The following is a 22,604-nucleotide window of genomic DNA, read 5'->3' as shown; positions in this document are numbered from 1 at the left end:
GCAAAGTAACCTTTTATATTCTAGTCTCCAAGCTAGTTAAAAACAAGTGTCTTTTATTTTTTTTAATATTTTCTAAAAACAAGTGTCTTTTAGACAAGAACTTTGTTTTCTGTCTAGAAATTAGCACAATGCCTTAAAATAGATACTTATTTGTTTTATCCCATGCCTTGTTTTTTTTATTGCATCTCCAAGATAAAATGCCTTTTGTACCAGATCTATTTCTTTTAGTATCATCTTCTTCAATGTTTGCATGAATAAAATAAATAAGGTCTCTCATTCCCACTCTACAAAGCATGTCAAAGAGAAGGTGACCTATTTAATCATTCCTTCTCAGTGTCTTAATATCACAGCTACTCAATGAAAGACCTTCAGTAATAAAATTTGTTCTTGGTGTTTCAACCATAAGCTAGTGAAATGAAAGTGCATTTTAGTCTTTGGAATCTCTTAACTCTCCTCACAGGTAAGGATGGCACTTTATTCAAAGTGAATAAATGTTTACAGAAAAAATCATGTTTATTGCTCAACTGGCTTCCTGACTCTAAGCTAGGCCAATGAGCAAATATTTTTAAAACCAGTTTTTTCATCTTAGTTTCTTGTCTTAAACTATAATAGAAGCAGAAACTTAATGAATTAAAGGAGAAATCCTGAGCCTTTTTAACAGTCTTTGATTTAGGTCACTGAGCATGTGAAGTTGAGACTATCCAGAACTAGGGGAAATATCATATTAAATTAAAAGGACCATGACTTTTTTTTTGCCTTCTTTTGTTTTTTAATCTCCAAGGCAAGTCAATGGGATTTCTGAGCTATACCTACCTCATTAAATGAGCATAGTACTTCCCAGAAAACAGGCACTTAAATATTTACTAAAAAATCAAAAGATGTTTTCAGATCTGCAGCTATGATCTGTGTTCAATCTAAAGACCTTTAGACTAGGCCCATTTCACTGCTCTTATGCTCAGGACCTAGAATAATTTATTGCACATAAAATATACTATGCTTATCAAATGAAATCTAAAAGCACTGCTGAGCCATTTATTTTTACTTCTTAAATGTCTTTAAGACAGGCCAAGATGGATCTCATTCACCTCCATCTTTAGCATTCAGCATTTAAAAAACTGATGGAGAACAATAACACCTTGCTTTAAAAAAAAAAAAAAATCCATCTCTTCAGTTAGACAAGGGAACAAGTAGCTTTCTGGTCTGAATTGTATTTTTCCATGTAGCTCAGCATTTAGCATACTGCTTTGCACAGTTCTATTTTCCTGATGTTTTTATCATTAAATAAGCCTAGCAGTAGTTAAGCACGTTTTCGTCTGGAGCTAATACCTATTACATTATTTCCTTCTATTAGCATCCCATAAGGATGAAATCATATTTATATATTAGGGCATGTGTAGTTTTAAGCCTCATAAAAAATAATCATTCATCATTCATTAAGCCAACAGTTTATTCTTTATATCCATATAGAACACTAGGATTTCTAAATTTACACATAGATCTCTGTTACTGGTTCAATAATAAGGGTGATAAATTTTTGCATCACTAGTTGTTATCTCTGGGGATGAGAATAATCAATATTCATACAACAGATATTGCTTATATATATATGGCAGTTCAAGATTTATAAATTGATTTCATATATTATGTTCAGCTATTAAGGACAGAATAAAGATGTTTTCGGTCCTCGATGCTTAGCAAAAAGACTGGAACATAGTAGACAATTATTATCCAGTCTTGCATTCATCATAAACTTAATCTTTTACATATTATATTCAGAGTATTCAATAGTTAATACTTCAAATTTTTATTGTATTTTGCACCAAGTGAGAAAAATCAACAGTGACATTTATATGGTGCTTTAGAGTTCACAAAATACTAACATGTATTGCCTTATTCTAAACTGTAGGCACAATAAAATTATAAATGTGTATCTCTTTAGTGCCTGTAACAGTGAGTTCACGTAGTAGGCAACTGATATTCTTTCATTTAACAACTATTCAAAACCTCAAGTTTATATAACTATTTATACTACCTCTTTCATAGTGGGTGAATTTTATAGACAATGTTTATCTCACGAAAAGTTTTATTCACAGAGAAAATGCCTAATGTCATATTTATACAGCACTTTATAGTTTAGAAAGCTCAATGTCATTCATTACATTTTCCTGTTATCAGGTAATATAACCTGATATTATCAGTAAAGTCTTATCTGATTGGTTAAAATAAGCATTATTTAATTTCCTTATAATAAAAACCTCCCTCTTATTACTTGGGGAGTATTACCTTAGATTTCACAGAACCCAAAATAGTTGGCATATAAAAGGCAGTTAATATTAATTCATTCATTCATAACATTTAGCCCATTGATATTTAGTGCTTTAGTTTACAAACCACTTTAAAATGTATTTCTTATCTGAAAATTTTACTTCTATATTGTTTTTTTCTGTTATCCATAGTGTCTAGCATGTTATATGGCCCATTGTAAGTCATCAAAATAGCTTAATCCCTTGTGTTTGCTGTATATTTTACAGTTTAAAAGCAGTTTCTATGTGTTTTCTTTTCTGCTACTTAAAAATACTGTATTTACTCAAAATCATCAAAGCAGCAGAAACACGATAACTATAAATATATGAAACTTTCATTGGTCAATAACTTAATTTCTAATATCTGCATAGTATTACATACTGTTGATATATAATCAATATTTACCAGCTTTGAAACTTATAAGTCTTTAAACACTTTCATAGTTTAAAAGCATATTCACATATTTTTATTTAGGTCACCTGGATGTGATGATAAATAATCATTGAGTCCTTAGTGCCTATAACAGGGACAGACTCACACAAGGAAATTAATATTATTCAGCATTTACATCAGTGGTAACTATGGCCCACAGAACAAATTCACTTGGCTAATGAGATAAGAATACTTTTCCTTTTTAAAGGATTAGGGGTGGGGAGAAGAAGCGAATGTAGAGACCATAGGCCTGCAAAGACTAAAATATTTACCATTTCACCCTTTACAGAAAGAGTGTGATGATCCCTGATGTACAAAATCCTTCAATGTACATAGCTGGCAATACACTATTAATAAAAACACCTTATTTTCATATATATCTCAATTATTTAAATTCTTTTTCCTCATGATAAGGGGGAGAAAATCAAGGAAAATTTAAACCTAACTGCTTCCAAATTCTGTCACCTTTAAGCCCAGAGGTTGATATTAAAGCTTAGGGCAGGGTTGGTTCAGTCTATCAAATTATTAGGCCACTACTATGAGCAGGGAGTTCAGGCTGTCTCCTTGGAGTATCACTCTGTTCCAGAACTACTCTTCTTTTTACTAACCATCACTAGGAATCCCAAAATCCAGGAATCTTGTTCATCTAAGCTCAAAGAAATCAGATGTTACTGGCTGGTACTTCTCAGCAGGCCAGCACATCTGTGTATTTTCTATCTAAATATTCATATTGGCCTAGAGCATCTCTTCACATTTTCTCTACATGGCCTAACATTTTCCTCTTCTCATCAGACTAGAGCTTCTGAGGAAAAGGGAGGACTGAAATACAATTCACTAATATGTCTCTCAAACAGAGTGGAGATGAAAAAAAGAAAGAAAGAAAGAAGTTTAAAAAAATACCTCAAACTTAATAAATGACTCAAAACTATAATAAAAACAACCTTACAATGGTCCAGGCATAATATTGCCAATCTCAAGATATCTCTTTAAGGTAATACAACATCAAAAAGGATATCACAAAATTAGTGGGCATAAATGGAGGTATAAAAACTGGAAAGGAAGAACTGAAAATGTCCAAGTGTAGGGAGGATAGCAGAATAGAGCTGAGGTTTAGGGTCCCATAGTCTTAAGATATCTGTCTCTTTTGAGTCTTCAAGACCACATAGAGAGGCTTGACTCCTGGGTCTTTATGAGGGTGTGATACCTCCTATCCTTGAGTCTTCTGTGTTCAAGCTAAGTTTTTTTTTTATCTTGGGTCTTGTGACTCAAGTCTCAGGCTTTCCATGTATCCCCACTCACAGGCTTTGTTCTTTTATCTTGGGTCTTCAGTCTTTTGTCTAACTCAAGACATGAGAACTTCCATCCAACTCAGTTTGACAAGGGCCACCTTCTTTATGTACATAATGGATCTAAGGCTTCTAATGCTCTCGAGGCTGAGGTTTCCATCTATCTTGGGACACAGGCTTTATACTTTAGTCCACAGGTCTCAATTCTGTCTTCTGTGTTGGGAATTATATCCATTATGAGCCTTCCACCTTCTGCACATCTTAGGTCTTTGGATCCTTGGGCCTTCTACTAGTTTTGAATTATCTCACAGGACAGCCTGGCATAAGGAACAGCTGCAGACACTCTGCACCTATTGGGAAGGGGTTACGAAGCCCCTTTGCCACAAACATACACACATGGGTCCACACACAGAGACATATACAAAAAATATGCACGGAGAGAGGATTGCAGGATACACAGGCTCATGAAGAGGCTGAAATACCCAAAGGTGGGTTGATGGAAAAAGCAAGAGAACAGAGAGAAGAAAGGTGAAATGGAAAGACACAAAGAACAAAGAAACACATAGAGCAGGAAACAAACATGGCCCAAGAGAGGCAGAAAAGACATACAGAAGAGAGAAATCCAAGATGAAGAGTAGAAACAGCAGAAAGGAGGCCAGAACCAGAAAGAGGTAATGTCAAACTAACAAAATAGGAGAGAATGACAAACAATCAAGAGTTCACAAAATAGGAGAGAATGATGAACAATCAAGGGGGGAAAGAGGTGGATAAGACAAGAAATGAGCAAAAAGCATTCAGCATGACTCAGAGACAATGGGAAGAACAGTGAAAGAAAAGAGCTAGGAGAATAAAGACAATAACAAAATGAAAAAATGAGAGACATTTAAGACAAGGCACAAACAACTTTTAAGAACAAAAAGGAAAACGAGACAAAGATACACAGAAGAAATAAGCAAGATGATTATAGAATTGAGTAAGACACTTGAGAGAACAAAGACCAAAGACATTCAAGGAAGAAATAGATAAGCAAGGAAATACACACTTATGAGTGAAAGAGATAAGGCAAGGCATTAGAAGTAGAAGAGACAAAATATAGTGAAGGGCACAACAGCCATGAGAAACATCACAAAGAGAACAAAAGAAAACCAAAAAGAACATTAATAACTACAATAACTTATGATTAGTACAAATACTACTTATATCACTATCAACAATTATAGTAACAACAACATGAGTAGCAGAGGATTTAAACACAGAATGTGCCTCTTTAATATTCTACTACAACTGCTTATAAGAAATTCCAAGAGCCAAATGAGATACCACAGGTGAGCGAATATTATTATTAAGGGCCATTAGAGAGGTCCTAGACAATGCTCTTATTTTTCTTTCTTCATCTTTCACCACCCCTTTAGAAAACTAACTTGATTTTCCCACCCATCACAATTATAACACTGACTTTTCCTCTAACACTACTGCAGATATATTCTCTCACAAGAGGATATAAGAAAAAGAGCCACCCTTTCAGCAACAAAACAAAAACGTTGTTTTAAATTTCTATATATTTAGGCCTCTAAGAGTGGCAAAGTATTTATGCAGTAAAAAATAAAGAACAGATAAAGTGAGACTACTCTTAACACACTGGTATAGATTAATCAATCATTAAGTTGCTTCGTTGAACCCAGTTGGCAATACAAGCATAACTTACCTCATTTTATTGCACTTGGCTTTATAGTGCTTCACAGATGTTGCATTTTTTTTTTTTTTACAACATCCTCTACCAGCAAAAAGCTTACAACTCATTTTATTGCTGTATTTGGTTGTCTGAAACCAAATTGTAATATCTCCGAGGTATGCCTTTGTTTGTTACTGGTCATCCTCCCATCTCACATTCAGGCCCCTCCTGCACAAAAACCACCATAGCCCATTGCAGAAAAACATCTGACAAACAGCTATTAGCTCCAAAGAGGCCCCCACATAATTACACCAACTTACTTTATTCTGCTATTCTAAAATGCTAGAGTGCCAGGCATGTTGATCTTCCTTTGGTGTGTTCAGATTTCTTGTTCTCTGGATTGTTTTTCAGAAGGATGAACAATTTGGTAGATACTATAAAGGGAATAATCAGGAGTTACAAAAAAGGGGAAAAACAACAAAGGAAACTGTATGTATGCCATAAAGAAGTATTAACTGAGTACTCACTAGAGTTATGGGAAGATTCAAATTATGAGTTATAGAAACTATCTCTACAGAGTTTAGATCCTTAGAGGTAAAACTAATACAATTTCCTCACAGAATTGGCAACTATGGCATAAACAGGAAAATATCTTGTCCTTTATAGTCAGGGCTTACTACACTTGGACCATCTCCCAACCTGCAGCCACCTAATCAGCCTCTGCCCAAGACCATTTTCACCCATCACTCACACAGTTGCTTCCCAGGTGAGTTAGGAAGCTGTTTTTAACAAAGCAGACACAGTTCATAATGATCAAAATAATTTCAGTGGAAATCTAAATGCAATGGATAATGAAAAATTAAAGACAGTATCTTAATTGTGCTTGAACAGCTTACCCACCTCTGATGTGTGGAGGATGTCTTGAGACTTCACCTTCCTATCTGGGCCCAGGAAAGATTCTTGGTAAAACCTCCTGGCCTAGGGTTGTTGCCCAGTGGTAGTGAGCTATTCCCCTGGAGGATCCTCATGCCCCATCTCCACCTAGGGATCGTCAAAGGGAATAGGTCACTGACACTGTAAAGCAACAAGCCTGTTCTTCTGAGGAAGATCTGGAGAAGAGATAAAAGAAAAATAAATTACTGAAATGCAGTATGCTAGGAAAGTCTGTCTCAAAGAGCAATTAATAATTAGATTAAGTAATGTCTAACCTTTTTTTCCATGTGGATTGAGGGGAGGAAATTAAGAACTGTGGAGAAGCCTATATTCTAACTACCAGACTAGAGAAAAGCAAATGCTTTTACTACTCATTCCAGCTTTTCCCTTGAATTTAACCTCATCACAAAGAGAAATTTAGAGGTGAATTATTACCAAAATTCTCATACTGTACTTTATTCTCCAGTCTCTACTAGTGAGCAGTCTTCTATATTGTGGATTATTAATGTTCTAGTGTTTTCACCATAAAAAAGTCAAGGGTCAAAACATCAAGGGGTTGCCGAAACTGGTTTGGCTCAGCGGATAGAGCTTTGGCCTGCGGACTGAAAGTTCCCAGGTTCGATTCCAGTCAAGGGCATTTACCTTGGTTGCAAGCACATTCCCAGTAGGTGGTGTGCAGGAGGCAAATGATTTATGTTACTCTCTCATCGATGTTTCTAACTCTCTATCTCTCTCCGTTCCTCTCTGTAAAAAATCAATAAAATATATTTTTTTAAAAATCAAAGTGTTGAAAATAGAAGAAACAGATAAAGCTTTCCCAACCAAAAGAGTTATCAAGCTACTTAGAAAAGCTCCAATATTGTTTGATCCTGAGTTCTATAAGAACTCTTCTTCATATTGTCTCAGGCTTCTTTTATAAAGCACTCTTTTAATAACTGAACAATTTACCACAAAGTGTCTCTCTCACCTAGTTTTGTAGGATTCTTCTCTTTTAAAATATATTTTTATCCCTAGCCAGTATGGCTCAGTGGATAGAGCATCAGCCTGCAAAATGAAGGGTCCCAGGTTCGATTCCAGTCAAGGGCACATGCCAGTTGTGGGCTCAATCCCCAGTAGGGGGTGTGCAGGAGGCAACCGATCAATGATTTTCTTTCATCATTGATGTTTCTCTCTCTCTCTCTCTCTCTCTCTCTCTCTCTCTCTCTCTCTCTCTCTCTCTCTTTTTCCCCACCTCTCTGAAATCAATATAAATCTCGACACTCAACCATTGAGCCATGCTGTTCACACAGGATTCCTCTTTTAATTCATGTTAGTTAGATGCTGGAGACACTGCCAATGGAAACAACTGTTTTCTAGTCAATCTACGTGGGACATTTCTTGAACCGCTTACATAGAAGGAACATGACCAGAGTCCCAGAATATTCAGAGAAACCAATAATCATTACAGTGATATAAAATCTCAGTTGTGCTGATTTGGCTCTGTGGTTGAGCATCAACCTATCAACCAAGAGATCATGGTTAGATTCCTGATCAGAATATATGCCCAAGTTGTGGGCTCAATCCCCAGTAGGGGGCATGCATGAGGCCACCAATCAAATGATTCTCATCATTGATGTCCTATTTCTCCCTCTCCTTTCCGAAATCAATATATATCTACTAGTATACACACACACACACACACACACACACACACACACACACACACACTCAGTTATTATGACAGCTAAGGAAATCTACACAAAAGGAAAAACAAGGTGCAGAAGGCTAGGAATCTGGTAAATAGCTTAACACAGGCCCTTGAGTCTCTTATTCTACCTTTTAGCAATTTCAAGTAACAAACCCTCAATTTATAAAAATAATAAGGGAATGATAAGGACAATGAAAATAGGTCTGCCAAAATAAGGCTATGACAGATCACATTGGTACTACTTATTAACAAATCCTTAGCACTTTGAACCAGTCTGCCAAAGGAAAGTAGAAATAATTTTTGAGGCCTGTTCATCAGAAGGCAAAGGTTTGTTCTCTCTCTCCTAAGTGGCTATGAGATTTCAAAGGAAGCAATTTATTCTTTTGCATCTCTATTCTTTATTTCTAAAATGGGGACCAAGTATGCTTGCTGTTATAGACCTCACTTGAGCCTACTTCTGAAGGATAGACTCAAATTCATTCTGTAAATTCAAAATGTGTGTGGGGGTGTAGGATTTGAAACTAGCTTCTATTCTGTTTCAAAAAGGAGCTCTTGCAGGAAGTTAAAGTCCTTATAGTCAAAGACAGGATAACCACAACAAACTCCCCAAATTATCTCTTTCTTCAGATAGTCTGCAAGCCATCCTTAAATTAATTGGAGCTTGTCCAGATTCTCAAAAGGAAAGATATAATGAATATGGAGCTCTTTAGAGTTTTTTGTAGGCCTCATGTCTCACATACCCAGAATGTCCTTAGGGGGAAAAAACACAACCAGGGTTCAGTAGGATAGGATACTAAAATGGTTGAAAAGTCTCAACACATAAAAAAAAACTAGGAAACATGAACCTGAATCATTAGATATAGATGGGTCCTGTCTCTCATGTCTAGCCTGTACAGTCTCCCTAAGGTCCTGTTAATGGCAAGCACTGGCAGTATCACTGAAGGTTAAACAAGTGTAAAAAAAAAGACTAAATGAAAATATGGGTCAAAACAATACTCACCTTAAGGGTGACTAAATTTGGGGCTTAAAGGTCATGCTCTAGCTGTAAATACTTCAAGATGTAATGTAACAGAGAAATTGCTACTACTGCCTCGAGGTACAATTGCCTTGACTATTTTTAATATTTAGTTAGCTGTCTTTACTATAGGATAGGAGCTCACCAGGGTAGGTATATGCCAGGTTTGCAATCTTGAAAGTATTTTGCATAGTGGGTGTCCAGTCATATATTATACATATTTACTGTGCTCCTCCTGAAACCCCATCAATAATGGTTAAAGACACTCATGTGAAAACAATTTTCCTCAAAAAAACTTTTAAATGGATTCACACTCAAATCCATCTATAATGTCTAGTTAAGATACCTAAAAGGAAACAACTTTTCTGGTCTCCCTAGATCTTCTGAGCTACCATAGACCATATTTACTGAGTATGGCTGCTTTAGCATCAAAGCCCTGCAGTGTTCTTATATAATTATAGTAATGACATATACAAGGATCATTTCCTTTCCCTTAAAGGGAATCTAAGGCCAAAGAAAGTAATTACATTTTGCATCAGAATAATACAATTCATTATGGTTCAATATTCATTGGCAAGAATTTTTAGACTCTTGATCCACATCCCATAGCCCAACAAAATGTCAAGGTACTTTAGACATGAAAACCAAAAGTCAGCAAGAGCTGGTTCAAATTCTCCAACACTAGACAAATCATAGAATTGTCACAGTTAGGAAGAATTATAGTTGTGCTCATCCCCTCCTCTACCCTTCTCCCCTCTCCCCCCTCCCCAACTGATGTAATTCAGTATTTTCATTCTCTGTATAAAGAAATTGGGAGACCAGTAAATGTTATACAGTGTTATATAACTAGTGGGTGGTGGAGTGATAATTAAACCCAGGTCTTCTCTCTACTCAAAGGTATTTTCACTCTGGGATCTGGGCACAGATTCTCAGGGCTATAAGAGCTTCCTACACATCTTTTCTTCTAGTTGTATTGATAGAATTTCCATTCAGCCAGCTTTCCGGTGGTTCTGGATGATGTCCGTTTTGTATTTTAGTTGTAGTTTTGATATTGTTGTGTGAGGCAGCTATTTAGGTGTTTACCTATGCTGCCATCTTGGTTTTCCTCAAGGCTAGAAAACTTTAATGATATATAGACCACAGAATAATTGCACACCAACACTCCACAATAACAATCATACTAACAAACAGCATAAAAAAACAGTATGCCAAAAGTTTTAAAAGCTGTGGATAAAGTAACCTAGATATTTTATGAAACTCAGTAATGTACACTGACCTCCCAGCCATATCCCTATTTTGAAAGTATCTGCATAGGCATTTTGATTACATAGGTTATGTAATGAGGGTATTACTTGGGTTTGCTGTCTAGCCTTTAATATTTCTGGACAAACTAGTCAAACAAAATATATCATCTAAGAAATCTGGCACTGGTCAAATTTAAATTTCCTTCAATTTTTCATCCTAACATGAACAAATCAAAAGCTCATTTTCAATGTAGGCATGAAAACAGTAAAGAGTTCTTTATTGAAATTATTTGTACAGGATGCACGAGGAAGCTAACATCCCAGTGTCTCAGTGCTCTAATTTAGAGGTCAAAGAAGAGCAATCAAGTAAAACCAACAAAAATATAGCTAACTCAATGGCAACAGTACAATGATATATAAGTATGCATGGGCACTAAAGTTTAATTTGTTAATTCAGCAGGAGAGTTAAGTCTCAAATAGTTGAGATCAAACTTGAGTTGGATTTTAAAAGAAAACAGTGTTAAGTGCTACCCCTTTGTAGTAAAAAAAAAAATACAGTAGTGGGAAAAATCATTTTCTTCAAATTCAGTTTGAAGAGGTGAGGCAGAGGAAGGCATCAGCTCTGTGTAACAATACATGTCAGTACTCCTTGACATCCAAGAGTATAAGATTTGGGGAAACAGCTCAATTCAGACAATAGTTCTATTCTCTTTAAGCTAGTAAATTTTTTTGCAGAATGGTTTCATAAATAACAGTATCTTAGCCTGGCCATTGTGGCTCAGTGTTTAAGCATCAACCTATGAACCAGGAGGTCACGGTTCAATTCCCCCTTCGGGTTGTGGGCTCGATCCCTGGTGGGGGCCATGCAGAAGGCAGCCAATCAATTATTCTCTCTCATAATTGATGTTCCTATCTCTCTTTCCCTTCCTCTCTCTTCCTCTCTAAAATCAATAAAAATATATTTTAAAAAATTATTTGCTTCAAGTCACAAACTCCCACCTAGACATACATTGGATAACCAGGGCCCAGTTACTCTAAAAAAGAAATTATGTTTAATCATGGCAGGTCTGAACTAGTTAGAGAAATTAGTTACAGAACAATAGGTGGAAAAGCTAAAGGGGGATATGGAAAAAGATGCAAAACATAGAGTCAAGAATCTTCCCCCAATCCTATATATTAAGGTTCTATAAGGAGGAAAGTCAGAAAAGAAATCAGAATAACTATTTAGAGGAATGCCAAAAATATTTTAAGTGCTTTTTTAACCCTTTGAAAATTTTCCAAATGACAAAATGTCTTTTCAGGTATTCAACTCAAGTCCCTGTCTTAATTTATCAGTAGTCCCTAGAGATGATGGTTGACATGGATGGTGATTTGATCCAAGGTTAGAGCCAGAACCAAAGACTAGCTGTTCTTATTCCCAGTTCGCAACCTTTTCATACTTTTGCCAACATCTCACTTCTTCTGGCCCCAAACTCATGTAAAACAGCAATCCACTCCATCTAAGAGAGCATGCTCTTCATTAAAATGCACTTGAAGGAGTAATTAAGGGTGGAGCCTGTAAGGCTTCAGCTCACAGGCCTACTTTCCCCTGAGACTACTGACCAACGTACACCCTAAGGGCACAATCACTTAACTCAGTATTTCCACCCAATCTTCTTCCTCTGTCCCACAGAATTTCCCAAATTATGGTACTCACCAAATTGCCCAACATTATAATGATTTGTTCATTTCTGCATCCTCCATGAGAGCAAATTCCTTGACATAAAACATGCCTTTGGTATTGTTATTATTCCAGTACCTGTCCCAATAACTCAACAATCTCTGTTAACACAATTTTTCTCAATTTTGAAGATGCCCACATTTCCAGAGTATCTCTTTTTTTGTTAATCCTCACTCAAGGATATTTTTCAGGGAGAAGGAGGGACAGAAAAAGAGAAACATCAATGTGGGAGACACATAAGATTGGTTGCCTCCCTCATGCCCCTGACCCGAGGCCAGGGATTAAGCCTGGAGCCAAGGTACATGCCTTTGAGCAGAATCAAACCTGAGACCCTCCCTCTCAGCCCAAGGGCTAATGTTTTATCCACTGAGCCAAACTGGATAGAGCCAGGGTACCTGTTTGTACAGCTACTAGAGATTTTATTTCAAGCAATGAATTGAAAGACAACTTCAAAATTTACCTTTAGATGTTTTCTAGTGCAGGCTTCAATCCACCTACAACTGACCATCATTCCTAAGTAGTGCTTCAGAACTGGCTCAGAATTCATCCCTTTAAAACAAATTCCAATAAATAGTTATAGTTATATATTAACACCAAATGATCATTTGATTAGTAGCAATGAAAGATCTCATAAGTATAGACCAGTGTTTCTCATATTGGGGTGATAATAACCCTGGAGTTTTGTGGACATATCCTCATGGATACCCAGCTACATAAATAATATAAAACATTTTATATATATATCTTTCACAAGATATATTGAACTAGGGAAACATGTTTACATTTCAAATAACTTTCTTAAGTCAGTGTTCCTCAAAACACATGTTCTTTATGATCTCAAAGAATTTTGTTCCTGTGGAACTTCAGTTTGAGAAATAATGGCACATACCATGCTTTCAAAAAGGCTCAGGAATATTTATATATTATTCCCAGTCAATCAGACAAATAATGTCTTTAGACATTTAGCTGTGAGGAAATATGGATATGAATTAAAATGGGCAGTAAGAGAAGCCTAGCACATTATGATTCTGCTTGCTCTTGCTAGGATATATTGATCTTAACAAAAAATGTTTCAAAGTTGATGTTAATATTTTTCAGCTGCACTTTTATGTTTGTTTTACATCAGGGAGGCTAAGCTTTTTTGCTTACCAAGCTACCTATTGAAAAAAGGCAAAGGGGAAGAAGGTATATTCACTTGATCATAAAGTAGGCAAGATCATGTTTTTTTAATAAAAATTATGCTTCTCTGTTGCCCTCTTGCCAAACAGGTTCCATAAATCTCAAACTAAAAAGGCATCAGCTCTCATCTGTCCAGGGACAGAGATAGAATAAAAAGATGCAAAAAGACAATATATCAGATTTATATCCTCAATCCCAGAACCTTGAAAAGCTCAAACCTATGAGATTTAACAACCAACAATATGGCATGTAGCTAAACACAATGACTAGGCCTTATCTCTTTAATCAATTTCCATGCCTACAAAGGAAGTAAAATCCAAATGGCACTAAATAAATCAATTGGACTACCCAGATGGGTGCAATATTAATCATATTCTGAACCAAAGAGACAAAAATAAACTCAACTCCTTTAAATTTACCCTGTCAACTTCAAACCCTGGTGGGTTCCCTTTATAAAAGTTTAACATAATTCATACAAGACAGCACTTGATTATCATTTCCTAAAATTATTTCAAGTGTGTTTATATTAGCTCAACAATACAGCCATCTAGGGCATGAGATTATATATAGGACTATATCATTTCTAACCCTCACTTAAGCATAACCTAGCATAGGACCAGGTACACAATATTAATTCTTATAATTCTGTTGGTTAACTCATATGGTGAGATTATATTTGCAGATGAGGTGAGAATTGGAAAAGAAACTTAACAGGAAACCTCTGAGTAGCATCTAAGAGAAAACAGAACAGGGAAAAGATTACTTAGTAACTACAAAATAGTACTTACAGAATTCTAAAGAGCCAGAGACTCTTCTTACAGCTGTCCAAGGAGCTAGAAGTACAAACTGCACTCTGACCTGGGCTGACCTTTTGACATCCTTCTCAGAGGAATAGTATTCTTTTGCAGTGATTACAAAGAACTGCTATTGTAATGACTAGTTATTTGCTTCAGAAGTTCCTTATTAAATACTTCTCTGCCATCAAAACCTGTACACTAGAGGCTAAGCTAATCGTTTTTACCAGGCAGGTCACTGTCAAACAAGTTTATATACAGAAGAATGGCTAGCTTACTATTCTTTTTATATAAAACAGGGAAACAGGTTCCATCATTTTTAAGTCCTCAGTATGTAATAGATTAATCAAATAAGGTGATCTGTGGTTTTTAAAAGCACCTCAGTATATGTTGTCTAATTTCATCCTTTTACAGTTATCTTCTTGAAATAAGTAGGGGCTGGTTGGTATTCCAGATGAAGAAATTTAAGGGTTAGGAAATTTAGGTAGTTTTTCTAAAAGTGAATGGTGGTAAAACCCAAACAGCATGGTTTTAGAATGGTGGTAGAGCTCAAAGATGTTGGTCTTGAGTTCCATTCTAGAACTCCTTTGGAATAACAAGAGTCACAGTGGTCTATCCACAGACCCACCACCCTTAGTAAAATGAGAGACACTGGTCATCAGGTACATGGTATAAATGGGGTTTTAACTTCAAAATTTTAATGCCCAGTTTATCAATTCCACCTTGGAATTCAGTTGTCTTTTTAAATAAAAATTAGCCATAACTTTTGGTTGTATCCTGGCAATTGACTCTGTAGAATAGCAATATACAAAGAGGAGAAATTATCAGCCAGGCAACCTGCTTTGGAAGGAAAAATGCAGATAGTGCTAACGTTCCTTCCTGGTGAGACAACTCCCAACTGAGACTTATATAGTATATATTGAAAATCCAGAATGTAAAGGGTGGCAATCCAGCTCCTTGGGCTTGCCTTGCCTTGACCACTTTGCCCAGTAAAGCAGTAACACAGGTGGGCAGAGATAACTCCTGTCCCAAGAATAGGACAATTGGAATTCGGATTATTAACAAATACAAGAAAATGAGTGAAGGTCCATCCACCTAGTTCAGGCCTGCTTTTGGTAATCAACACTGCACAAATACAACATCAAAGTGGTAGGGAGGTCTTGAGTTGATGGGTTGAAAAATGGGACAATCAGTACTGTGTTAAGTAAAAACACAGAAGGGCCTTAGGGTAGTCATCATTACTTAAAAGCAATGCAAAAAGAGAAATGGAGGGGTCCATGTCAGAGGGGCAGGGCTATGTAAAGTGCAACTGAAGCACCACAGCAATATAAACTGGATAAACCAATGACATCTGGGATTGTTAACATTTAAATCCAAGTGAAAGGGCCTTGCCCAATCAACATTCCCCACCAGCAATGCAAAAGGGCGGGGTAAAGCAGGGCTGGGGCAGGAAGGATGAGAGACCACAATGCTATCTGACGGCTGGAACATGGCGACCTTGAAATTGTGATTATGAATGGTCCACGGAAGGGTCCAAGGACAAGCATGAGGTAAGGAGAGGGGAGATAAGGGTAGGACCAGGACTACTTGGAAAATGTATGCCCTGGAGCATTGCAAAAGGAGTGGGAATATGGGTTGTTATTTGAAGGGCATACTGAAATGTTTATACTTTATAATGCCATGAGAAATTGGGGCTGGGAGTACTTGCCTAATAAGATCAGGGAGGACAAAACCATTGCTAATTTGCCATTGTGTCTATTTGCAGAGGTTTTGTGTGGTCAGCAGCCGCTGCAGTAATGTAAAGGGGGTATAATAGAATGGCATCCTATTCTAACAGAAGAGGGCATACATGATGTATACAAAGAAAGTATGGAATCCCATCTAATCAGAAGAGCTGAGGTCATGGCGTTCTTCAGCAGTAATTCAAAGGCAGTGGTAAGGGCATAGAGCACAGCACCTTTCCTACTGCATAGGCCCACGGACAAATACAATTAATTATGCACATTAATAATCTCAATAGAAGAACTCATTCATAGTTAATATGCCCCTAATACAAAGGGGGAATGAGGAGATGCAATCCTACTCCTACAGAAGCAAAGACAATTGCAGTTATGTACATTAAAGTATAAAGGGGAGAGGGACCCATTGAATAGCATCTCCTTGCTCTAAAGCAAGGAGGGTACAGCCAGTCTGATATAAGACTTACTTTCAAACTTACATTGGTGCACATGAAACTTTCAAGTGAACAAATCTTTTGAGTAGTGGGCACTGTCTGATGAAAATGTTAAGGAAGTAGGTGGTGTGCTTATCTAGTGCGGAGAACAGGAGAAAATGTAACTGCAGATATTAACAGTCCAAATGAGGGCTTTGATTGATCAGCACTCTGCTGTACTGCAAAGGGAAGGGGGGAGGGGGGCGCCACGGGGTGTCTACTGATGAAGACAACAGATAATTTCAATATGTATAGTACCAATCCACTAGAAGGGGCCTTGGAGAAAAAACAGTATCCCCTGCAGTAGTGCAAAGGAGATACAATACAGTCCTGGAAGTGATAGGGCTATGGAAAACAGCAATTCTGCACATTAACTGTCCAAATGTAAAGGTCTTGATAGTCGGTACTACCTACTAGAAGGCAGAGGGAGTTTGGGGTATGTGGTGTTTCATTGTCCTTGTCTAGTGAACAAGAACCCAGACAAATAGAATTATACACATTAACAGGCCAAGAAAAGGGGACTTAGGGTTCAGCAACTATGGTATACTGCCAACAGAGGGCAATAGGGTAGGATGAACCAAGTTGAAATTATGTACATTAATGTCCAAAGGATATGATGTAGCTAATTAAAACCTTGTACCTTGTACCAATATAAAAAATCTTAAAGTAGTGGGCACTCCTTGCTAAAAGGCTAAGGGAATAAGAAGAGGGGTGTCCTTATCTAGTGTAAATGCAATTATGTACAATAAGCCATGAAAAGAGACCTTTTCATGTGATCAGTATCCTTGCTATACTGTAATAGGGATCTGAGAGGATATATGATCTTATTAAAATGGGATGAGCCATGTGCAATTATACACATTAATGTCCCAAGTGTAAGGCTGTAATCAACTATAATTTCACACCTTGACTGTCCAGGTGTTAACAGCCTTGTGGAGAGGGCACTCAATGCTGAAAGGGAATAGGGAAAGGAGGTGTTGTGTAGTACAGAGGAACCCAGACAACCACAATCACATTAATAGGCTAAGAAGTGGGCCCTTCAGAGTCAGAATGCCAGTGGTACTTCAAAGGTAGTAAAAAGAGAAAGGATTTTAAAATAATTATTATACACATTAATATTTCAAGAAAGGGGCTTAAGTGGACATTACTCCACGCAAAGAGGGTATGAAGAGTCAGAACCCAAGTTAATTCGAAGGATTATGGACAACTAATTAAACATATCCACAGTCCCCTAAGAGAGGGCTTTTAGGTCAGTAACCTCTGCTTCCACAAGTGCAAGAGATTGAAAATGCACAATTATGGACTACTGAGAGTGTGTACAAGATAAAAGTTGTGTACATTAACTGCATCAGTGAGGTCTTTTAGTAGTAGGCACCTCCTGCTAGAATATAAATATGATGGGGGAGATGCCTGACCTGGTGTACAGGTACAGGAGCAAATGTAATTATGCACATTAACAGTCCAGGAGAGTGAATCTTGGGGCAAGGAAATGGGATCCTATAAGGGAGCATGGATTACTGTAATTATGCACATTTAAACTGTACAAGAGAAGCAGCCATAATTGGTCAGCTTCCCTGGTGCAAAGGAAATATGGTGAGGATGAGACACAACTACAATTTTCCACTTTTATTATCGAGAAGACTTTAGGTAGCTAGTACCCCAGCTACAATACTAAGAAATCAGGATATTAGCTTATCGGGAAAGAACATGGACATTAAAAGTCTCAAGAGAATAACTTTCAGTCTCTAGCATCCCCTGTTATAATATAGAAACAGTGGGATATTAGTTTAAAGGGAGTGACCATAAATACTGGAATTCTGCACATAAACAATCCCAGAAAAAAAAAATAGTAACAAGTTAATTAATACACCTTATTGTAAACTGAAGAGGGTACATGGATCTTTCATAAAAGATATAATTGTGGTCAACTACTTATGACTCACTTTTAACTATATTAGTACAAAAGTCCTTAGTAAAGGGCATCCACTACTAAATGTAAGGAAAATGAGTGAGGCCTGTATCTACTGCAGAGGAGAGAGGATAAAAGCAATATTCCTCATAAATGGTGCAAAAGGAGGAGTTTCAGTGTTCAGATCCTCTTTTGTAAAATTTAATAGATGTGACACACCTTCACAGTTCCAAGAACCCTATGTTGTAATGCATATGAGGTAGGAGAAAAGGGATTAGATTGACAAAAGGGGCTACAGTTACAATTAGAACTTTATCTCTACAATGACTTCCAGATGATGTTAAGAAAGTGAAAAGTCATTATGTTTCTAAACTAACAAAAGGGACCACAATTGCAGGCCCAAGTACTTTCTATGGTAATGCAAAAGATATTCAAGGGCCTGGATGGATCCCAGACTCCAGAAAGGGACTATAGCTGCTTTTAAGCACATTAACAGTCCCAAATATCCGCTGTTGTAATGCCAAGTGAGATGGGGAAGAGGGGGGATGGGATCTTAGACTAACAGAAGGAACTGTAGCTCCAAGTGACTACTTTTAACAGTTCCAAAAAACGCTCCTAGGTAACGAAAAGGGAAAAGGCAGGATGTGATCCTGGAATTACAGAATGGACCACAACTTCAATTGAGCACACTGACAGTGCCAAATGCCCATCCAGGCATTTTAAAAGGGCTAGGAGGTAGATGGGAACATAGACAAAAGGGACCACTGCTGCAATTAGGCAATTTCACAGAACCAAATATATGTCTAGTAAATGTAAACTGCCTGGGAGTGCATGGGATTCTATAATTAAGCCCATTAACAGGCCCAAGTATCCTCTGCTATACTGCAAAGGGAGTGGGGGGAAATAGAAAGAGACAAAAAGAAGGTGCCACACCATGCAAATAAGCACATTTCAATAACATATCTGCTCCCAGGCAATGCAGAGGGATGGAAGGAAACAAGTGACCAGAGTAACAGTCACAAGGTCCTTCAGTTTTAATACGAAGTGAAGACAGATGGGTTCTATAGTGGCATTTAAGCACCCAACTGCCCCAAAGACCCTCTGCTTTACTGCAGTTAGGATGAGTGGGTTCCACCTTAACATTAAGTGTCACAAGCACTCTGTTTTTATTCAAACTCAAAGTTGAGTATGGGTTCTATAGTGACATGGGGACGTTAGTGCCATTGAAGCACATTAACTGCCCCAAGAACCACGTTTTAATGCAAAGTGAGAATGGGTGGGTTCTATAGTGACATGGGAACATTAGTGGCATTGAAGCATATTAACTGCCTCAAGGTCTCTGTTTTAAATCAAAATCAAAGCAAATATGAGTTCCATAATGACATAGGGACACTAGTGGCATTTATGCACATTAACTGCCCCAGGACTGTTTTAGTGTAGAGAATGAGTGGGTTCCACACTAAGAGGCACTAGTGGCATTTAAGCACATTAACTGCCCCAAGGACCCCGTTTTAATGCAAAATGAGTATATTTGGGTTCTAGAGTGACATAAGCACAGTGGCTACATTGAAGCATTAACTGCACCAAGTACCCTCTTTTAAGGCCAAGTGAGGATGGGCGGGTTGCAAAGTAAGATAAGGACAGTAGTGGCATTTAAGTATATTAACTGCCCCAAGAACTCTTTTAAATCAAAATCAAAATGAGTATGAGTTCTATAATGACATAAGAACAGTAGTGGCACTCAGGCACATTAACTGCCCAAAGGACTCGGTTTTAAATCAAAATCAATATGATAATAGGTTGTATAGTAACATAAGGACAGCAGTACAATTTATGACATTAACTGGTCCAAGGACCCCCTGTTTCAATGCAAAGTGAGGATATATGGGTCCTACAGTGACATAGCACAGTGGTTGCACTTAAGCGCATTAACTACGCAAGTAACCCTCTGTTTTAATTCAAAGTGAGGATGGGTGGGTTGCAAAGTAAGATAAGGACAGTAGTGGCACGTAGGCACATTTCCTGCCCCAGGGAGTGTTTTAATGCAAAGTACGATGGGTGGGTTCCACACTAAAAAGTAGTAATGGCATAACTTGAACACATTAACTGGCCTGAAGACCCTCTGCTTTAATGCAATTTTAGGATGGGTGGATTCCACCTTAACTTAAGAGCAGTAGTGGCATTGAGGCAAATTAAGTGCCCCCAAGACTCTGTTTTAAATCAAAATCAAAGTGAGTCTGGGTTCTATAGTGACATAAGAACAGTACTGGCATTTATGCACATTAACTGCCCCAAGGACCCCGTTTTAATGCAAAGTGAGGTTGGGTGGGTTCTATAGTGACATAGGGATGTTAGTGCCATTGAAGCACATTAAGTGCCCCAAGGTCTCTGTTTTAAATCAAAATCAAAACAAATATAGGTTCCATAGTGACACTAGTGGCCTTTATGCACATTAACTGCTCCAAGGACCCCTGTTTCAATTCAAAATGAGGTTGGGTGGGTTGCAAAATAAGATAAGGACAGTAGTGGCATTTAAGCACATTAACCGCCCCAGGACTGTTTTAGTGCAAAGTGAGAATGAGTGGGTTCCACACTAAGAGGCACTAGTGGCATTTAAGCACATTAACTGCCCCAAGGACCCCGTTTTAATGCAAAATGAGTATATTTGGGTTCTAGAGTGACATAAGCAAAGTAGCTGCATTGAAGCATTAACTGCACCAAGTACCCTCTTTTAAGGCCAAGTGAGGATGGGCGGGTTGCAGAGTAAGGTAAGGGCAGTAGAGGCATTTTAAGCACATTTCCTGCCCCAGAAATTGTTTTAATGCAAAGGATGGGTGGGTTTCGCATTAACATAATGGCAATAGATGCATTTAAACACATTAATTGCCCCAAGCACTCTGTTTTAAATCAAAAACAAAGTAATTTTGGGTTTTATAGTGACTTAAGAACAGTACTGGCATTTAAGCACATTAACTGCTCCAAGGACCCCCTGTTTTAAGGCAAAGTGAGGATAGATGGGTTCTAGAGTGATATGGGGTCTTTAGTGGCATTGATGCACATTAACTGCCCCAAGGACTCTTGTTTTAAATCACAAAGTGAATATGGGTTCTATAGTGGCATAGGGTACACTAGTGGCATTTAAGTACAACACCTGCCTCTAGGACTGTTTAAATGCAAAATGAGGACATGTGAGTTCTACCTTAACATAAGGACAGCAGTTACTTTTAAGCACATCAACTGCCCCAAGGACCCTCTTAAGGCCAAGTGAGAATGGGTGGGTTGCAAAGTAAGATAAGGACAATAATGGTATTTCAGCACATTTCCTGCCCCAGGGAGTATTTTAATGCAAAGGGCGGATGCCTTGAGTTCCACACTAAAAAGCAGTAATGGCATAACTTGAACACATTAACTGTCCCAATGCTATTAGGATGGGTGGGTTCCACCTTAACTTAAGGGGAGTAGTGGCACTGAAGCACATTATGTGCCCCAAGGACTCTTTTAAATCAAATCAAAGTGAGTCTGGGTTCTATAGTGACATAGGGACACTTGTGGCATTTTTAAGCATATTAACTGCCACCTGTTTTAATGCAAAGTGTGGATGAGTGGGTTCCATATTGACCTAAGGACAGGTGTGACATTAAACACATTAACTGCCCCCAGGACTGTTTTAATACAGTGAGGATAGGTGGATTCCACCTTAACATAAAGACAGCAGTGGCTTGAAGACCCTCTACTTTAATGCAAAGTGAGGATAGATAGATTCTATAATGATATAAGCACAGTACTGGCATTTAAGCACATTAACTACCAAACACCTGTTTTAAATAAAAATCAAAGTGAGTATGGGTTCAAGGACAGTAGTGGCATTTACGCACATTAACTGCCCAAGCACCCCTTGTTTTAATGCAAAGTGAGGATGAGCAGGTTCCACACTAAAAAGCAGTGGCGGCATATAAACACATTCACTGCCCTAAGGACCCTGTTTTAATGAAAAGTGAGGATACATGGGTTCTAGAGTGACATAAGCACAATAGCACATCAACTGCACTGAGCACCCAGTTTTAATTCAAATTGCGGAAGGGTGGGTTGCAAAGCAAGATAATAACAGCAGTGGCATTTAAGCACATTAACTGCCATCAAAATCAGAGTGTGTAATGGCTCTATTGTGATATAAGCTCGGTAGTTGCATTTAAGTACATCAAGTGCACCAAGGATCC

General features: G+C 37.7%; 1 long non-coding RNA gene across 3 annotated transcripts; it reads right to left on the bottom strand.

Annotated features, from left to right (window-relative positions):
- Positions 1-231: 231 nt before the first annotated feature.
- On the bottom strand, positions 232-22,079 carry LOC118719765. Of its 3 annotated transcripts, none has more exons than XR_006741791.1 (7): positions 21,965-22,079; positions 19,846-21,638; positions 14,261-19,670; positions 12,754-12,842; positions 6,595-6,803; positions 6,015-6,128; positions 232-5,063 (listed from the first exon to the last, which is right to left on the bottom strand). It is a non-coding gene; the product is annotated as an uncharacterized LOC118719765 (long non-coding RNA). The 3 variants fall into 3 exon arrangements; XR_006741792.1 differs by having other exon boundaries at positions 14,261-20,858; positions 20,945-21,638; XR_006741790.1 differs by having other exon boundaries at positions 14,261-21,638.
- Positions 22,080-22,604: the final 525 nt, after the last annotated feature.

The sequence above is a fragment of the Pipistrellus kuhlii genome, unplaced genomic scaffold (genome assembly GCF_014108245.1).
Source record: "Pipistrellus kuhlii isolate mPipKuh1 unplaced genomic scaffold, mPipKuh1.p scaffold_m20_p_16, whole genome shotgun sequence".
Lineage (NCBI taxonomy): Eukaryota > Metazoa > Chordata > Mammalia > Chiroptera > Vespertilionidae > Pipistrellus > Pipistrellus kuhlii.
Note: the sequence above shows the minus strand (reverse complement) of the source record. Positions and strands in the feature narration are given on the sequence as shown.